The 19,990-nt window shown below is 38.4% G+C and overlaps 1 long non-coding RNA gene across 1 annotated transcript; it reads right to left on the bottom strand.

The window, feature by feature from the left end:
• Window positions 1-9,148: 9,148 nt before the first annotated feature.
• Window positions 9,149-12,723, bottom strand: LOC311288127. Its single transcript, XR_014626885.1, has 4 exons — window positions 12,680-12,723; window positions 12,451-12,482; window positions 11,493-11,655; window positions 9,149-9,745 (listed from the first exon to the last, which is right to left on the bottom strand). It is a non-coding gene; the product is annotated as an uncharacterized lncRNA (long non-coding RNA).
• Between the last annotated feature and the right edge of the window lie 7,267 nt (window positions 12,724-19,990).

Genomic DNA, 19,990 nt, shown 5'->3' with positions numbered 1-19,990 from the left:
TCTTTATTTACATACTGCCTTTGGATGGGAAATGAATGGCAATGCTTGCCAGTGCAGCTGGGGTTGTCAGCAATTCCCTTTGAGCAGGTGTGTTATTTTGCTGTTTCTAATTATAACCTTTAATCAGGGCCTGCCTTTGATTGGTTTTAACTGTGATAACTAGAGGAGAAGAGGGGAGGGGGCAAGCAATCAGAATATTCTCAATTGGAAGAATTATTTTTGTTCTCAACAGGGGCAGGAAAAGTTGAAACTTTTTTTATCCTCTTATAAAGTTATGGATGAAACAAATTTGAATCATGATATGTGATTGTCCTTACAAGGTGAAAAGGGAAATGAAAGAATAGTGGCCAACTTTACTCTTTCCACAATAAGCCTTTGTTCTGTTTAGCAAAAGTGAGCATGAATATGTGGAAGATAGTGCTGTTTGATGGGTGCCCAGATGGCATCCTGTGGTGTTGAAAGAATGTTATATTTCTTTGTAGTGGTCCGATGTTACCGTTTCTTTTACTCATGCATATCATTCTTCTCAGTGATCAAGGTAGGGCTTTAGTGATTTATATTACAAGATTCCTACCTGGGCAGCTTTACATTGTCCTGAAGAGGACAAAGATTGTATTCATTCAAATTAAAGAAATACATCTCTTGCATTACAGCTTGATGCAGGATATTTCTGGGTTGCCTTTTAATGGTTTACTTTAATTTGGCTTTGAGAGGGACTGCTATCTGGCAATTGTCAGGCTCATGTGGAGATGCTCTGAGAAGTACAAGGCTCTTATTGTTGATTTTGTTTTGCATGGTAAGAAACCTGCCTCTCCCAGCTGGTCTGTGTGGGAAAGAGAATGAAACTTCGATCAGAAATCACTTGTTCTGTCAATGAAATATTTGCGAATGGGACCGTGCTGCCAAAGCAGCCTTATCAGAGGACAATGTGATGCCAAGTGCAGCAGATATTTCTTTATAAACTCATGGGGAGAGAAAAGAAGACAACAAAAAAAAAAACATCAGATGCTGAGTGTGTTAGTTTTCTGTGGCTCTTCTTGGGCTTTTTGAAGAATCCGGATCAACAAAAGGGAGCTGAGCCAGAAGGGAGACTCCCTGTTGGAATCCAAGCTTTGAATTGGTAGCAAATACAAAAAGTTGTTTACATGTTCTCACCTCAGCCTTATGCTTTGAATAATTTATATTCCATTCATTTGCTCAGCAGAAAACTGCTTTTCATTAAGCAGTATATTCTAAATAATTAGACGTACAAAACACTTTACAATGAGTCTTTAACATTGCTATTCATGAACAAACACATCTTTACAGTATGTATTAATAATGTTAATATATGAATATACCATTATTCATTATTGTTAATTTTGTTTTTTATACATTTAATTTATAGAATGTTAATGTTAAAAATGTGTTGGTATACACTACTGTTCAGAAGTTTGGAATCAGTAAAATTATTTTTCAAACTAAAGAAATGAATATTTTTATTCAGTGAGGACACATTGAATTGATCAAAAGTGACAGTAAACACATTTATAATGTCACAATTATAATATGCTAACTGATGTTATAATGTTTAAGCGTCAGTTCTGGCAGGTCACATTAGTCAAGCCTGCATCCACGTCGAATACGACGCCTATCACTGTATACACATATAAACTCCTTCAGTATTATCAGAAGCTATCGCGTTTCTCAGGAGCTAATTACCCTCCTCCCTCCCCAGCTCCTCCTATCGTGCAGTCAGTATTGGCATTCTGATTCCCCTCTAAATGGGACTAAATACCCAAATTATGTTGTACTTTAAAATCTTGAAATAATGATATCTGCAATACATTCATGTTGGTTCTGTTCTGTTTACTCTAAGGGGGGATATTGCTGCTTTCCCTTCTCTATCCATGCTAGGCTGCATGGATGCGTAGAGAGTTCTTGCCTAGAACAGAACCATACCACCTATGCTAATTGTCAATGCATATTTGACGATAGTGGTCCTGACAGAAATTATTTCTGAAGGATCATGTGACACTAAAGATTAGAGTAATGACTGCTGAAAATTCAGTTTGCATCAAATGAATAAATTACATTTTATTAATATATTAAAGTAGAAAATAATTACTTTAAAGGGGACATATCATGCCAAATGCACTTTTTTAGCCCTTAAATGCATTTTGTTGTATATTTGGAGTGTTTAGAAGTACAGAAAATATGAAATTATTCTCTTCAGGTGCTTCGTTGATATCTTTATATTCTGTTTTGGTCATATTTTTCAACCTGTTCCGATTTTTCTGTTATCTATGACGTTTTTTGAACTATTACGTCACAGTATTTGCAGCGGAACTGCCAAATAAGGACATTGACTTCCGGCCCAACACTTCGAGCAATCCGCCATTTTTATTTCTCGCTGCAATTTTGTAGTCCAAGCTAAAGGATGCAGAAGTTACGAGAGGGTAAGTTAAAATGTTCGGTTGTTGGATGTAGTAACCCACACGCTTCATTACACCGTCTAATGTAGATAAACTGCCGCGCTTGTGACAAGGGCGCATGTTTAACTGAAAGAACGAGCAGAGAGAGAGACCCGGTCGCGCGCGCGCTCACTCTTTCTCTTCAGAACCAGGCGAAAGTGTAAACAAGACATCACCGTCTCCAAACTAGACGCTGTCTTGCTCTCTCTCCCTTGCACATATTAATCAAAATAAATCGACACGGTGGTAAAAGGTCGGAAGACCAAAGTTTCATGTGTAAATACAGTACACACCAGTGCGATACATCCATATGAAGACGTTGTTCTACAGGTTCGTCGTCTTCATTTTCATCTCGCTCCTGCTCCGACTCTGGCTCGAACATGTAAGGCTGGCTGGACAAGTCTTCCGTTGTTGACATTTTGTTAATAATGTGTGAATAAAAAGTTTCTGTGCCGCTAGATAATCGTATCTCTGCTATCAAACTACAAAAATGGCCGAACGGGGTGGAGTTGAACCTCTGCAACCTGGAGAGGTGGCGGGGTATGAAGTGTCTCAATTGTATTTAAAGAGACCGCACCAAAACGAGTTGCTCTCAGACGCACATCAGAAAAGGGGTAGAAAAGGGGCCTGTGGAGCTATAATAATGAAGAATTCAGACCCAAGCATTGCAGTTCCGCTTTATATAGACTACAAATGTATGATTTATATGTAAAAAGGAACAATTTAAAAGCATGATATGTCTCCTTTAAAAAGTAATACTTTCATATTATTACTGTTTTTACTGTATTCATCAAATAAATGCAGCTGCCTTGAGCAGAAGAGACTCTCCACTCCCCAACTTAATAGCAGACCAAGTTTATGAATATGTATAGATAGCCATAAATCTGTGCATGATTTGCTTTTTCAGTCATATAATAATTTGATTACAGTAACTCGACATACTTAGATATAGTTTAGTCATTGTAATGTCCTATAATTCTTCATCAAGTGCTGAAAGTTAATGAAAGTGTTCAGCTGCCTGCAGGCCACATCAATGAAATGGTGCTCTTTCTGCTGCCATCACCCCATCAGCTGCCACTGGCTAAAGACAAACTAATTTCTTTCACAGTGTGTGTAAATCACTGATCGCTCTCAAGATTGGTTTAGGAGGAAGCATCCTAGATATTTGATTTGTTTAGGAGGCAGCATCCTAGATATTTGAAAGGAAAGTTATTTGAGGGCAAGTTTGTTATTACAGCTTATGTGAACTAAAGCTAAGTTAAACAAGTTGCACATGAGCTTGTTGTATTGAAAGCTTTCAGGGTACGTGCTTATGGTTAGTAAATGAGGGTGAATAGGTGTGCTGAGAGATGAAGAAGCGGTGAAGAGAAGCAGCAAGGGGGAGGCAGAGATATGATAGAATGCACTTGCTCCATGTGGGCTGATAACACTCAAGTTAACTCTTGCCACTCTTGCAAAATGAAAGGTAACTTTTCTTTTTAACATTATCTGTTAACCCTTAAATACATAAATGTTTCACCAATCATTATTACATATTTGGGTCTTTAGCGACCCAGAACTATATCTAACACTTTGATATTTTGATAGATGGCAATGAAGAAGATAGATGAAAAAAAAAAAAAAAAATGAAAAAAAGGGGAATGTGTGCATATGCATATATGTATGCATCGGTATCTATGTGAATGCATGGGTTTATGTGTATAAGAGGTAGGTAGAAGATGTATACGGTGTATGTAAAGATGTATGTATAAGAGAAGCATCAAATTGTTTTGTATTTAACTAAAGGATAAAGAAAAAAGAAATGGGGTAGGACCTGAAAAGTTTGTTATGAACTTCTTCCTACTCCTTTTGAACATGGGAATTTCTAATTTGAATTATTTACAATAATTTTGGAAGATTGTGCTGAGAAGTACATGACTTTATTTGGCTGTTATTTTAATTTTAATTGTATATATGTATTCATGTTTGTATATTTTTTTATTTATTTACATGTTCAAATAAACTACTAAACTAAACTAAAACTAAACTAACACGACCTGTCGCAATAATATAAAACTCTTCTGATATTAGAGTAACAATTACAGAAGAGTAAAATAAAGCATATTTGTGTTATCTTTTGGAGCTTGGAAGGGTTCAGTTTGAGCAGATGTTTTACCATCATCACTGTCCTCGTCAGAGCTCATTTCCCAGTACATTCAGCATCTGGCTCATATTCACCATCTCAAACATATTCTCAAAACTATCATTTTCAACATCTTCAAAATCAATATTTTGATCGCTGAAAGCTTCTTCACCAGATCCACCATCAAGTGACTGTAACACTAATATTTGAATGCGTTCAGTACTTGCTCATGCAGTAAATCGCTGAGCCATTTTAAGTTTTGCTGATGATACTTCCTATTCTTTTGTTTTCTGACCGCGGTAACTATGAGCGAACCGTCACTTCATCATTGTGTATCAGACATTGCCTTGAGGAATAAAGGTGAATTGCACTTATTCAGTCATTAAAGATCCAATTATTGTTATTATATCCAATAATTATTGTCTAAAAATATACTTACACTGTTACACATTTCGGGCCATTAGCGACCCTATTCACTTTTTTTTTCTTTTTTTTTTTAGGGGTGTGACGAAATGAGATCTCGCGAGACTAAAATGTGACGAGATTTCTCGTTGAGTGAAAAGCTGTCTCGTGATATGGCTATGATGGAGCGTGAGGGTGAAATTAGCATAGTCTTAGCTTAGCAAGTCTTATATTAGCAAGTTTTATCTTGTAAAATGCGTGCTCCGCACCGAATCCAAAAGTTAAGTAAATGAGATCCCGGATGCACACAAATTAGGCCACATACAATAGCCTGTCTTTCAATATCAAACCTATCTCTGGACTGTGTAGTTGTGGCTGTGGTCTCTGTTTGCACTTTGAATGTTGAGAGAGTACTTTGATTATGGTTGCAATTGCACTTATTGTTTGCACTTAATAAGACTAAGAAAAAACTGTTATTTATGCTGTTTTTTTATTTATTTCTACGTTCAATTTGTGGAAAGGAGTTCAATTAGGAGGTCACACACAGCCTCAATCAGAAGTTCTGTAAGCTCATAATTAAAGTACAAAGAGGAGTCAGTTGAGTTTGTGGCAAAACCTGTTACAGTGTTTGTATATTGTTGTCTTTCAATGCATTTGATAATTCATACTCATAAAATAGAACATTCATTATATTCATTACAATAGGATTAGTTAAAACATTTAAAAATGAACCTGCAGACTATTTTTACAGTCATGAGTTATGTGAGGATTTCTATAAAATATTGTGCAAAATCTCATCTCGTTCTCGTTTACGCAATCTCGTGTCTTGTCTCGTCTCATGAGATAAGTGTCTCGTCACACCCCTACAAGAAAAAAAAAGAAAAAAAAAAGAAAAGAATGGGAAATAAGGCATTCTTTTATAATTTAATTACTGTTTTTTCTTGGTATATTGTTTATAATGAATTGATTGAGTAATACTAAGAAGGTTGATGTCTAACTTGAACTGAATGAATGAGGAGGAGGGTAGTGAATGACGCCCCGGGAATGAAGACCCGAAGTATGCGTTTAAGGGTTAAATTAATAAATATATTAGCCTATACACATTGTGCAATGTATTTTTAATAACTTAAAGCATTAGTATATTCTAGTAATTAGATTAGATTAGATTCAACTTTATTGTCATTACACAAGTACAGGTACAAGGCAACGAAATGCAGTTTAGGTCTAACCAGAAGTGCAATAGCAGCAAGTGCAGGATATACAGTGGTTCATAAGTGCAGAACATGGATATGTACTGAATAAATATAGAGTTGAATACTATTATAAACAAAAATTTACAGATAGATTGTCCTATGAATATAATATACAGATAACTCTTACTGTGAACAGAATTTACAGCTAGATATGTACTGAATATAATAATATACAGATGGCTATTACTATAAACAGAATGTTTACAGATAGATATGTACTGAATATAATATACAGATGGCTGTTACTATAAACATAATTTTACAGATAGATATGTACTATGAATATATATACAGATGGCTGTTACTATAAACAGAATGTGAGCATAATATACAGATGGATATTACTATAAACAGAATTTTACAAATAGATATATGTATAAGTTAGGCTAATGAGCAGTATAACAATGGATTTAAAGTAGTGCAAATAAAGTTTGGACAGAAGCTATCCGAGTGAGTGCAGTGGAAAGTAATTGCATATTACAGTTAAGGTACGATATTGCAATGTATATATAACAGTCGGTACTGTAAATAAACAGTCGGCAGTGCAAATGAGCATATTCCAGTCAAGGTAGTAGTGCAAGATGCATATGTAAACAGTTGTTACTGTAATAACAGTCAGCAGTGCAAATGAACATTATAGTATTGCAAATAACAAAATGGAGGCAGGTGTGAGGAGGGAGAGGAGAGTCAATCAGTATATAAGGGGAGTGGGATCAATGAGGGTTAGAGTTTAATAAAGAGACAGCTCTGGGGAAAAAACTGTTCTTTAGTCTGCTGGTCCTGGTCCGGAGGCACCTGAAACGCCTGCCGGAAGGCAGGAGAGAAAACAGTCTGTGGGCTGGGTGAGAGGAGTCCTTAAGGATGCTGCGAGCTCGATGCAGACAGCATTTCCTCTGGATGTGCTCGATGGCAGGTAGTGGAGTCCGAGTGATGCGCTGGGCGGTTTTCACCACCCGCTGCAGTGCCTTGCGCTCTGCAACAGAACAGCTCCCATACCACACTGTAGCACAGTTGGTCAGGATGCTTTCTATTGCACAGCGATAGAAGTTCACCAGGATAGTGGAGGAAAGCTGATTCTTCCTCAGTGTCCTCAGGAAGAAGAGGCGCTGGTGAGCCTTCTTGACCAGGCTGGAGGTGTTGGTTGTCCAGGTCATGTCCGCCGAGATGTGGGTCCCCAGGAACTTGAAACTGGAGACACGCTCAACAGCCATTCCATTGATGTAGATGGTGTCGTGTGTGCCTCTTGACACTTTCCTGAAGTCCACGATGAGCTCCTTCGTTTTGGTGGTGTTGAGGAGCTGGTTATTTTCGGTGCACCATGTGGCCAGGTGCTTGATCTCCTCCCTATAGGCAGTCTCATCGTTGTTGCTGATGAGACCAATCACCGTAGTGTCGTCCGCAAACTTGACGATGGAATTAGATCCGTACACAGGCTTGCAGTCGGAGGTGAAGAGGGAGTAGAGGAACGGGCTTAGCACACAGCCCTGTGGTACACCAGTGTTGAGTGTGATGGATGTGGAGCAGTTGGAGCCTGATCGAACATTCTGGGGTCTGTTGGTCAAGAAGTCCAAAATCCAGTTGCACATGGAGGTGTTGAAGCCCAGGTCTCCAAGTTTGGCTATTAACTTAGTTGGGATGACAGTGTTGAATGCTGAGCTGAAGTCAACAAACAGCATGCGTGCATAAGTGTTCTTATTGTCCAGATGTGTGAGCACAGAGTGCAGTGCCATGGAGACTGCATCCTCTGTGCTCCTATTGCTACGGTAGGCAAACTGGTGTGAGTCCAATGTGGATGGTAGAGAGTCTTTTAGGTGTGCCAGGACCAGCCGCTCAAAGCACTTCATTACGATGGGTGTGAGTGCTACAGGGCGGTAGTCATTAAGGCACTTCGGGCTGGAGTGTTTTGGCACTGGCACAATGGAAGTGCATTTAAAGCATGTTGGTACAGCTGCTTGGGCAAGAGACAGGTTGAAAATGTCTGTAAAAACCCCAGCGAGCTGCTCCGCACATGCCCTGAGTACGCGTCCAGGGATGTTGTCTGGTCCAGCAGCCTTGTGCGCGCTGATCCTGCTCAGTGCATTGCAGACATCTGTGGAGGAGAGTGTGATCGGTGGGTGGTCAGCTGAGGATTTGAGCTTGGTGGCAGTTTCTCTGTTGTCTCTTTCAAAGCGAGCATAAAAGTCATTTAGCTCGTTCAGGAAGTTGACATCAGTGGCTGCGGGGGTGGAGTGAGAGGGTTTGTAGTCACTGATGGCCTGAATGCCCTGCCACATGCGCCGAGGGTCAGCGTTGGAAAAGTGTCCCTCTATCTTAAGCTTGTAGCAGTGCTTGGCCTCTTTGATGCCCCTTTTCAGATTTGCTCTGGATGCACTGTAAACCCGGATAAGTAGAATTTACTTAAAAAAACCAAGGTAACTCGTTGCCTTACATTTTTTAAGTAATGAAGCATTAGTTGAATAAGTGAAGTGGACTACGTTCAATGTACTTAAGCCCATAATGGAATGGAATAGTACATTTAAGTTGAATGTACTTATAACCGAGTTACAGTAACTGAAGATACTTAGTTTAAACAATCATTCCCCACCCATTTATTTAACTCAGCTTGTTAAGTAAACATTACTCCATTACCAATTCAACTAAATTGTATAGTCTAATGGGCCCAACTTACATTTTAGTTCCTGAAACTCAAAATATCTTTCAATCAATAGAGCCATGTAAAATACACACATACTGCAACATTACACTGATCCAGTTATATTTGTTATACATGTCTTTTTTTTAGCAACAAAAGAAACAAAGCCATGGCCTAATAGGCTTCTAGTGTGTAGTTTCCTCACATACTGTATTTTTACAGCACTAGTACAGTAAAAAGCATTTACAGTACTCCACTATAATTACCAAATACAGTATATACCACATACTTTTACAATATTAAACTTATTTTACAGGGAATGCTGCTTTTATAATTACATAATTAAAATATTATACGTTAAGGTTTCATAAGAGTAGCCACACTAGGAAAAAGAAAACAACATTTTCTGGGTTTTAAAACATTTATTTTGGTTAAAAGCAAAGATCAGAAAATCGCCTTCTGTGAACATGTTGGCTGAATTTTTTAAACATAAAATGCAATTTTAACACTTTAACAACAAACAGGTAACACTGAGTGCTTAATTAAATGGATAGTTCACCCAAAAATCTTAAATTAGCACATGATTTACTCACCCTCAAGTCATCCTAGGTGTATATGACATTCTTCTTTCAGACGAATACAATCAGAGTTATATTAAAAATGTCCTGGCTCTTCCAAGCTTTGGAAGTGATGTGCTGTTTCTGTTTTGAAGTCCATAAAAGTGCAAACGAAATCCCATTCAAAGTCTGCAAGTTTTCGCAGAAGTGAGGACACCTGTAGGCTTACAGTGTTCATTTTTTGCACAACTTGGCCAGTTTTCTTTGAAGTTACTTGTCCTTTCTTTGTTTTTGATCCACGTTCAGGATTGATGCCAGGAAATCATCTAAAAGGGAAAAAAACAACAACAATGAAATATTATGGACTGAGATTATATATTTTGACAGAGAGAAACAGCACAAGAAATGTGTAAATAAAAACCAGATATCGGTTTTAACGACTAATTTGTTTGTATAAAACTAAAAAACATGAAAAAAAATGCAATGCTGGATGTTGTGATCAATAACTGATATTTCTTCTGCCCTGGTTAAAATACATCAACTCAATGTGTCTGTTTACAAGCGCACTGTCAACTAACTAATTTAACTTAATTGCAAGCCTCGCAATGTGAATTGCATACATGACTACATGGATAATGTTAAACATGACGTTTACCAGACTAAACTGCATGTTTGCACCCAAATATGAAAATTCTGTCATTATTACCCACCCTCAAGACTTCCGTTCATCTTCGGAACACAAATTAAGATATTTTGGATAAATCTGGGAGGTTTCTGTCCCTCCATTGACATCAATGTCATTGCGACTGTCAAAGCCCAGAAAGGTGGTAAAAACATCTGTAAATAGTACATATAACGGCAGTGGTTCAACCTTAATATTATGAAGTAACGAGAATACTTTTTGTGTGCTAAATAACCCCAAAATAACGACATTGTTTAATAATCTCTTCTTTTCCATGTCATTCTCCAACACTGTTGACACAGTGTAAACAGTGCAGCGCTTCTGGGTTCTACATCAGAATGAAGGCTCACTATTGGCTAGCTCCTGGGTCATCACACACGACCAGAGTTGGCCAATAATAAGCCTACGTTCTGACGTAGAACCCAGAAGCGCTGCACTGGCTTTTTTTCACGGCTTGCAGCTTGAAATCTATAACAGGGTTTGCGTTCTCGAGCCACCAGGCCGGAACGCGTTAAAGGATAACTCTTGCCAAAATGCAACCTCTTTTTGTTAATCTACCTGAGGCAAACTTTCATTTAAAAGCATAATTAGGATGGAAACGCCACTTAAGTTTGACCATATTTTCGTTTAAATTGAACTCCAGCATTGAGAACATTGTTTGTGTACACAGAGTTGTAATAACTTTATTCTAGAGCTGCTGTAAAGCCTAAACAATCTATGTTACTGTACTTTCCTATTATCACTGTAAAGCTGCTTTGAAACAAACTATATTGTTAAAAGCGCTATATAAATAAAGGTGAGCTGACACTGTTTACACTACGTCAACACGTAGGAGATTGACGTGGAAGAGTAGAGATTGTTGAATAATGTCGTTATTTTGTTTTTGTGCACAAAAGGTATTCTCATCGCTTCATAATATTAAGGTTGCACCACTGTAGTTACATAGATTATTTAAACGATGTTTTGACTACCTTTCTGGGCCTTGAAAGTTGCAAAGACGTTGCTGTCTATGGCTGGTTAATTTGTGTTCCGAAGATTAACGAAGGTCTTACAGGTTTGGAACGACATAAGGGTGAGTAATTAATGACAGAATTTTCACTAATCCTTCAACTGAAAACAACTTGCACTGACATATCTTAAAATATGTGACTGCCACTGTTTTGTCTCAAGATGCACACCAGTAATGCTTTTTTTTTATTATTAGACATTTTTATAAAAGCTGCTTAAATACCCTAATTTTATTAAAGCCTAGACCTGGCTTAAGCTAAGCCCAGTATGGAAACCATGGCCATATTGTTTATACCAGTAGTCCGCTTAATAAATACTGTCAAGAAGACAAGTCACAATTCAGTCTAATATTTATATGAATGGCAAATATGCTAATGACTAACCTCTAAACAAACTCAAGGTGCTGCCTCTTCCTGTACTGCAAGCTGAACTCATAGGAGGAGGCAAACAGCGCTGCCAGGCCAGTGATGAAGATGCTGTTATCCTTTCCACACACACCTTGACCTTCCAAACGTAATGTCCAGCACTGGTCGCTTAGAGATTGACCTGTAATTGGAAAAAAGAAAAAAATAATTAATAATTAAAATAACTATTGTGGGTTTCACTGTGGTTCGATGTAGTTGTCTATTCATAGTTCTATGAATTACATTTTTCACCTAAACATTAAAATTGATTAGGGTTAGAACGTTAAAACGCACTGGCATATTATTTTGCTTGTTTTAAGCATAAACTCACTTAATTTTGACTTATTCTTTCAGAAAACAAGACAATTTTTACTTGTTCTTCATGTAAGAATTTTAGATATCTGGACTGGAAACAATTAAAAAACACTAGAAAAACATATTTTGCAGTGGGGTGAGTAAATGATGGCTTTTCATTTTAGGTTAAAACTACCCAATGTTTACATATCAAGAAATATAAAGTGTGGACTCTCTGGCAAATGTAGATTGCTGGACATCAGCGTTGCAAATTCCTGAAACAATTTTTACAAAGGACAGCACAACCATGATCAACAGAACCAAAACATAAAACATATTCCAGATTAATGAGATTTGTTGAATAATATCTACTTATCTGCTTTAAGGATAACACCGTCTAACTTCTCTTTGAATTGTGGGAGTAACGTTAGTTGTAGGACCATGGCATGGTAATCAGGAATAAAATATATTTGAAAATAGCATTAGGAACATGGATTTTCTTGTGCTAGCAAAACTCTGACAACGATTCAAAAGCACAGGATCACAGAACTGACAGCATTTTTTTTTTTTTTTTTACCACATATAACGTAGTTAGATACTATAACTGTAGCAGTAACGTTACACTATACTTAAAAGCACTTACATTAGCACTGGACCGTCATCAGATTACAAACCCTGAAACGAAAAATATATATATCAAAAGCACATCGTGCAAATTACATGGTAAATGTTGCCTATTATGTGAATTGTCGAAGTTAACGTTACTTGGTAAACATGTGGAACAGAGTGAATGCTTGCGAGGCCGCGGTTAAAATCAAACCAAATACGTGGAAACAATGTAGAAATGCAAACGCAAAAAAATATTGGCTTACCGTATCACTCAGTTCAACAATTTTCCATCTTCTCAAACTCCAAATCCCACTTATCGTCACAGGCGCAGGTTAGATTATTCAGATGACAAATTCTTCCATCCGTTTTCATACGTTAATGTCGTCCATTTTCTGCTGCGAGCTGCGTCGCAGGCAACTGTTTGAAACACGAACCGAAGCTCACAAAAGCTTAAAAATTGCTCACAGATTCGCAGACGCTGTTTATCTTGATGACAGGAATGGTTATTCTGTTCATTTGAATCCCGCTGACAAATCAAGTTTGCCTGTACTGTCTGCTCGCGTCGCGTCACATTTGAACTGAATTGAGCGCGAAAGAAATCAATCCCACAACGCAATACAGTATGATACTCGATACTGTATATTACGAATTTATCGGGTTGAAAACAGAAATGTGCTGTATATTTACAGCTGTTCCGTAAAAGATACATCATTCTGTATTACGAATTTAACACAACAATAACGCCCAGAAATCACGAACTTGCCCATGACTCCATCTGGAAGTAATTCGCGATTTCGTATTTTGTTTTTGACCCTCTGAACTTACCGTTGGACAGGCAAAACTTGGTGATTTTAAGTTGTTTGAGCTCAAACACATAATTACAATAAGATAGGCCATTAAAAAGTACAGTTTACTCAGAATTCATAATTAATGTAAAAAATGACACATGTTTAAGTAATACAAACTCAGTTTGTTTGAGTAGTAACTACTGATTTGACTTAAACACTCAATTACAATAAGAAAGGACAAGAAAAAGTTCAGTTTAATCAGAATTAACAAGTAATGTCAATAAATTAGACACATTTAAGTAATATAAACTCAATCTCTTTGAGTTGAATCAAAATCTGGGTTTACAGTGTGTGCTATAGGCTTGTGCATCTCCTGATCTGAAGGCAGTATTGCGTGTCTTCAATAGGAGTCGCACTTCCCTGTTCATCCATGGCTTCTGATTTGGGTATGTGGTGATCTGCTTCTGGGTTGTAACACTGTCAATGGTGGTATTAATATAATCCAGTACAGAGGAGGTGTAGCAGTCAATGTCCGTGTGAGAGCCACTGGTGGCTTGAGAAGCAAACATACTCCAGTCTGTGTGTAGAAACCTTTCCTGGAGTGAGAAATCTGCCCCCGCAGGCCACACCTTGATGGTCTTCACTGATGGCTTCACGCGATTGATCAGAGGTGCATATTTGGGGGTGAGGAACAAAGAAAGGTGATCTGACTGTCCCAAGTGGGGGAGGGGTGTCGCGACGTAAGCTTCAGCCATGTTTGTGTAAACATGGTCTAAGGTTTTGTTTCCTCTGGTGTGACAGGAAACATGCTGGTGAAATTTCGGTAGCACTGACTTTAAGTTTGAATGATTAAAATCACCCGCAACAATAAACGCAGCTTCCGGGTGAACGGTCTGTTGTTTACTGATGGCTGCGTGAAGTTCTTTCATAGCAAACTTGGCATCAGCATCCGGGGGAATATAGGCTGCAGTTATAATAGTGGAAGTGAACTCCCGCGGTAGATAAAACGGTCTACATTTAACCATGAGAAACTCAAGGTTAGCTGAACAATGTCTCCCAACAATAGCAGAGTTTGTGCACCAAGCTTTGTTAATGTAAATGCACAATCCACCACCTCTGGTCTTACCGGAGCCATGTAATGTTCTATCCGCCCGGAATGTATGGCGTCCCGCTAGCTCAATAGCGTTGTCCGGTATTCCGCTGTTTAACCATGTTTCCGTGAAAATTAGAACATTACAGTTCAAAAGTCTCTTGCTGTATGTGATGTTGAGTCGAATCTCCTCCATTTTGTTCAACAGCGACCGTACATTGGCAAGGAAAATGCTGGGTAAAGAGAGCCGGTGTGGTGTTAGCTTTAGCTTAGCTCTTAGTCCTCCGCGCTTCCCCCGCCTTTGTTTACGATCTCGCCGGCGCCTGCGAGCACTTCCGCCCGGCCGGGCAGAGTGCATAGCCTCGGGTGATCTGGCGATCTCAGGAAGGAGTCGAAGGTTGTCCATAAGACTGTCGGAAATTCGCAAACCAATATCCAAAAGCTCACCTTGGGTGTACGATGTTAAGGCACAACTGTTCTGGACGAACAGACCCGAAATGAGCAAGAAAAATACTGCTAAATTACAGAATCTGGAGAGACCGCGAGCCTCGCGATGTACTCGCGCCGCCATCTTGGATCCATGATGGTCCAGTTAAATTAGTTTTTTTAAGGATTTTTAAGGATTAGTTAAAACAGGTTTTAACTTTTTTAAGGATTTTTAAGGATTAGTTAAAACATTTAAAAATGAACCTGCAGACTATTTTTACAGTCATGAGTTATGTGAGGATTTCTATAAAATATTGTGCAAAATCTCATCTCGTTCTCGTTTACGCAATCTCGTGTCTTGTCTCGTCTCATGAGATAAGTGTCTCGTCACACCCCTACAAGAAAAAAAAAAGAAAAAAAAAAGAAAAGAATGGGAAATAAGGCATTCTTTTATAATTTAATTACAGTTTTTTCTTGGTATATTGTTTATAATGAATTGATTGAGTAATACTAAGAAGGTTGATGTCTAACTTGAACTGAATGAATGAGGAGGAGGGTAGTGAATGACGCCCCGGGAATGAAGACCCGAAGTATGCGTTTAAGGGTTAAATTAATAAATATATTAGCCTATACACATTGTGCAATGTATTTTTAATAACTTAAAGCATTAGTATATTCTAGTAATGAGTATTGGTGCCTAGTTGTCTTCCGTCATAAAATGAAGAGTCACAATTACATTCATTCTATAAAATAAAGTATTTTGCATTCTGATTTCTAAACAAGTAAAAATGTCCCCCCCTCCCCAAAACGATAAAAAAACCCTAAAATTTTCTGGTGTCCTTTGTGCTCTGCTTTACCAAGAGCAGCTTCTCTTTAGCCCACCTCATTCTTTTCACCACAGTTTAGCATTTCAGAATTGACTGCAACAGTAAAATTGGAGGCTGGATGAGACAGAAATGCATTTTGTTTGGTTTCTGCCTGACTGAGAACTGAATATCAGGAACACTGGATGTTTCCAGCCAGGCCAAATGATATGAATACATCAGTCATGCTTAAACAGTCTGAACGTGAACTCCTATCCAGACAGCAATGCTGCTTGTTTTCAGCCATCTCTGTTGACACGGAGATGCACATTTTATAGCCTGAATGAATTTGCTGCAATAATACATCTAGACAAAAATGGCATAGATGTTTGAGCTTTGAGGGATTATCAGTATTATATACCTTTCAAAAGTCTGTTTTTATTGTATCTTAAGTGGCTGCTAATGCACCCTGCATGAACATTAAGTCATTGAGTTAAATTTGAGAACTGAATCAGTGTGATTCAGACCAATTGTGTAAACTGGATCAACCAATTAATAAAAAAATAATAATACACCCTTAATGAACCTGCCTCTCTTTAGGTTCATGTAGTAGATAGGTAGCAGAGTAGATGTTAATGTTTCTAATATTGTCACACAAAGCTATACTACCATTCAAAAGTTTGGGCTCAGTATTTTTTTTATTTTTTATTATTATTATTATTATTATTATTATTATTATTATTTTATTTTTTTACTTCTTAGAAATTAATACTTCAGCAAGGATACATTGAACTTGATTAAAAGTGACAGTACAAACATTTAGAATATTACAATTCTGTTTGAAATAAATGCTGCTCTATTCATCAAATAATATTGGGAGACAATTAGTTCATGGTTTCCAAAACTGTAACTGCAAATCAGCATATTATAATGATTTCTGAAGGATCATGTGACACTAATCCTGAGGATGGAATTAGACCTTGGAAAGAAGCTATGGTGTCCTTCTCACATTACAGAGACTACACTGCAGCCTGATATTGTGGTTTTACTTTTCAAAGAGCGTTCTGATGCTTGAGCTCACCGTCCTGTGAGAAGAACAGATGGAGGAGGCTATCGGAAGGGAAAAGAGCAAAGTGAAAAATTAAGAAACAACTGTCAAAAGAGAGGTTGGTGAGCCAAGGTTGGTGTCGGGGTTTTGCAGGGCATACATGGCACTCTGAATCCCAGGAGAGAGACGAAGTAGAGCCATTCACACCACCACAGACGCACCAGAGAAAGCATCCAGGTGGCTCTAGTTAAAGAGGGCAGATCCGTGGGTTGCTGCTAGGGCACAGGGCGGAGTCTGATCAACCCTGGTTGGGTCACCTGGGCAAGTCAAGTCATCTTCATTTATATAGCGCTTTTAACAATGTAGATTGTTCAAAAGCGGCTTCACAGAGATGCAAGGATAGTTTAAAGTAACAGAGATTGTTTTGGCTTTATAGCAGTTCTTGAATAAAGTTATTTTCCAGCTAAAGTTAATTTGATTGATTCCGTCGCAACGATCATTAGTTATTAACTTAGGGGCTGCTAACACGACACCGTTTTAACAGGAAACTCTACACAGACCTTAAACGCGAAACCTGTGAGAACACTGATGGCGTGCACATGCGTATTACGAGTTCAGTCTATTGGTAAGGGTGTATGATATTCAAAAAACCCGAAACACCCTATGAGGGGTTTTATAGATATCACTGAGGATGTGCCCTAGTGCAGCATTACAAAAAAATTTCTGATAGTACACTGAATTCTGTAGTAACGACTGCTGAAAATTCAGCTTTGCCATCACAGGAATAGCTTATTATTTTAAAATATATTAAAATAAGAAAACCATTTTTATTGTTTTGTAATGATATTTAACAACAATGATGTTTTGACTATTTTGATCCAATAAATGCAGTCTTGATGAACATAAGCATCTCCTTTCAGAAACATTTAAAAAAATGTCTGACCCCAAACCTTTGAACAGTAGTGTTTTATATGATTTTATTACATGGCTTGGTTGAATTCTAATGTAGAATGCGGTCTGTTATTTCTTGATAACAGACCGCTGCTAAGTATAACACACCGTTGCCATGAAAAACAGAGACGGAATTGACTATTTTCTTTAACTGAAGCAATACAATCGTTTTTAAATCAATAACCTCCTTTTTAAATCAATATTTTGTGTCAAATTATTGATTTATTTGGTAGGTAGCCATGTAATAAGCGGGATAATGTAGAGTGAGGCGGTTGTTATAGCGAATACAACCCCTTCAGACTGATCAGGGGTGCGTTTCCCGAACAACGACGTAGCTCGCTGCTTAACTACCATAGTATGATGCATCGTTGAAGAAATCAACTAGCTAGTCACGACTGTTTCCCTAAACTGTATTGTCGCAAAGTGGTCGTTCAACCACGTTGGTTTATGATGTCACGCACGTGGTGGGGTAATAACTTTGGGATAAAGTTTGAGATCGAATTAACGCTAGATGTTTTGTTATAAATTACAGACATGACATCTGAGGACTATTTCTAATTTTTCTCAGTTATTTTGCTTTATTTCCAGATTCAGTCATAGGCTCGTTCTTACATAGAAGAAATCTTACATGCTCAATCTTACATGTTCGCATATGCACACTCTTCAAAAACTGTGCTTTAAATCTCTTGACAAACTAAAAGATGTAAATGACATTTGTATGTATTCTAAATAAAAGACACAGGTTGTACTGAATGTCAGCTTGCTTATTTTGCTCAAGATAAGGATTTATTAAAGGGATACTTCACCTCTGGGAAGATGAATGTGTATTTAAAATAGGTCATTTATGTAGAAGAAATGTGAAGAATTTTTTTTAATTTGGAGCTTTCTAGACTGAGAAAAGCCAGAAAATGTATTTTTGGCTTATGTGGATGAAAGACAACAACTCTCAGAATGCACTTGCTTCGCTGCCCTAGGAGGCCACGCCTACCGGTAAGACAGCGCAGTTGAAAACAAGGTTAGGCTACCAGTGAGTCTCCGTGACGAGTCTGCCTGGGATTTCGGGATCGCCCAAAATGTCCGGGATTCGGCTTTTGCGTTCTACAGTCGCCATTCATTATGTTTACTGTGGTGAGCAGGACGAGGCTGACGGCCGCGGGAGAACGGCGCGAGGCCGGTGGTGTCATTACTGAGACGCGCCGGTCTCGCAACGGAGGTGCGGGAATTTTCTTAGCAATGTTAAAACGCACATCAACCGATCACTTGTTTAGCGTTCATGTAAACACTACATTCAGATTCACCGATCGGAATGAATTCAGTTAGATTGAAACATGAGGTGTGCATGTAAACAATGAATGGCGACCGCAGAAAGCAAAAGCCGAATCCCGGACATTTTGAACGATCCTCGCCCGCCGGACATGTCCGGGAAAAGGAGGATGGTTACCCATACTTACTCAGCTTTCTCCTACTATTCAGCTTTCTCCACAGAACAAGAGCCTGCTAGCTTAGCTTCCAAAGAAAGACGGCTGACTGTGTGTTCATTCTGTGAGTGAGATCCCATCTCTATGGGCGGGCTGAAAACATGCGGAACAACGCCATCTACTGGCTGTAGTCTTTAGCCTCTGGCCAGAAAATCCTCCGATGACGCAAAATGACGATTTTTGCGTCATCGGAGGATTTTTTCCAGACAAAAAATACATAAATCTCTCGTCTCAGGGGGATATGAGGGTGGAAAGCATGGTTATTCGAAAATACTACAGGTTTTCTACTAATACAAAGCTTAATGCTAAATCCTGAAGTATCCCTTTAAGTCCACATGTCATGCAAACTAGAAACTATGCTTCTAACCACAGGTCGAGAGCTGTCGTTCCAACTACACAACTTTGCGATGCTGTTTGCGAATGTTCGTTAGAACAATGGTTTCGGGAAACACTGACTCGTTGAACTATGCTGATAACGACGGAACTTGCGAACATATAGTTGGCTAACGATGCTTTTAGGAAACGCACCCCAGCCTGTCGGGGTTGTATTCACTATGACAATCGCCTCGCTCTTCATTATCCCTTACATATGGCTTAATTTCTTATAAAATAAAAGGACAGTGCAAGTAACGTAACTCATGAGAGAGAAACATTTGAATAATTTTCAATCGAGAAAAACATGCATGCCCAAAAACAGGTCAATAAGAGGCAACCATCCTAAATCTCAGCAAGTGTTTATCCTTAACAATTAGCCTGGGACAACATTTGAGAAAGCAAAGAGTATCACAGAAAGATCAGAGGGGGCATGAATACATCACTCTTGTTTTTCCCACACAGGTCAAATTGATGATGCTGGGTTCTTTGAGAGGAACACTCTCCCTCATACGCTGCCAAAAGGTTGAAAATTCTGTGTAATTTGCTTTGAAACATTTAGAACACAAACAACGAGAAATTGCCAAGGCTTTACTTCTGCCTGACCCCATTTTCTTT

The sequence above is a fragment of the Rutilus rutilus genome, assembly GCF_951802725.1.
Source record: "Rutilus rutilus genome assembly, chromosome: 3".
Taxonomy (NCBI): Eukaryota; Metazoa; Chordata; class Actinopteri; order Cypriniformes; family Leuciscidae; genus Rutilus; species Rutilus rutilus.
The sequence above is the reverse complement of the archived record's forward strand: the minus strand, read 5'-3'. Positions and strand labels throughout refer to the sequence as shown.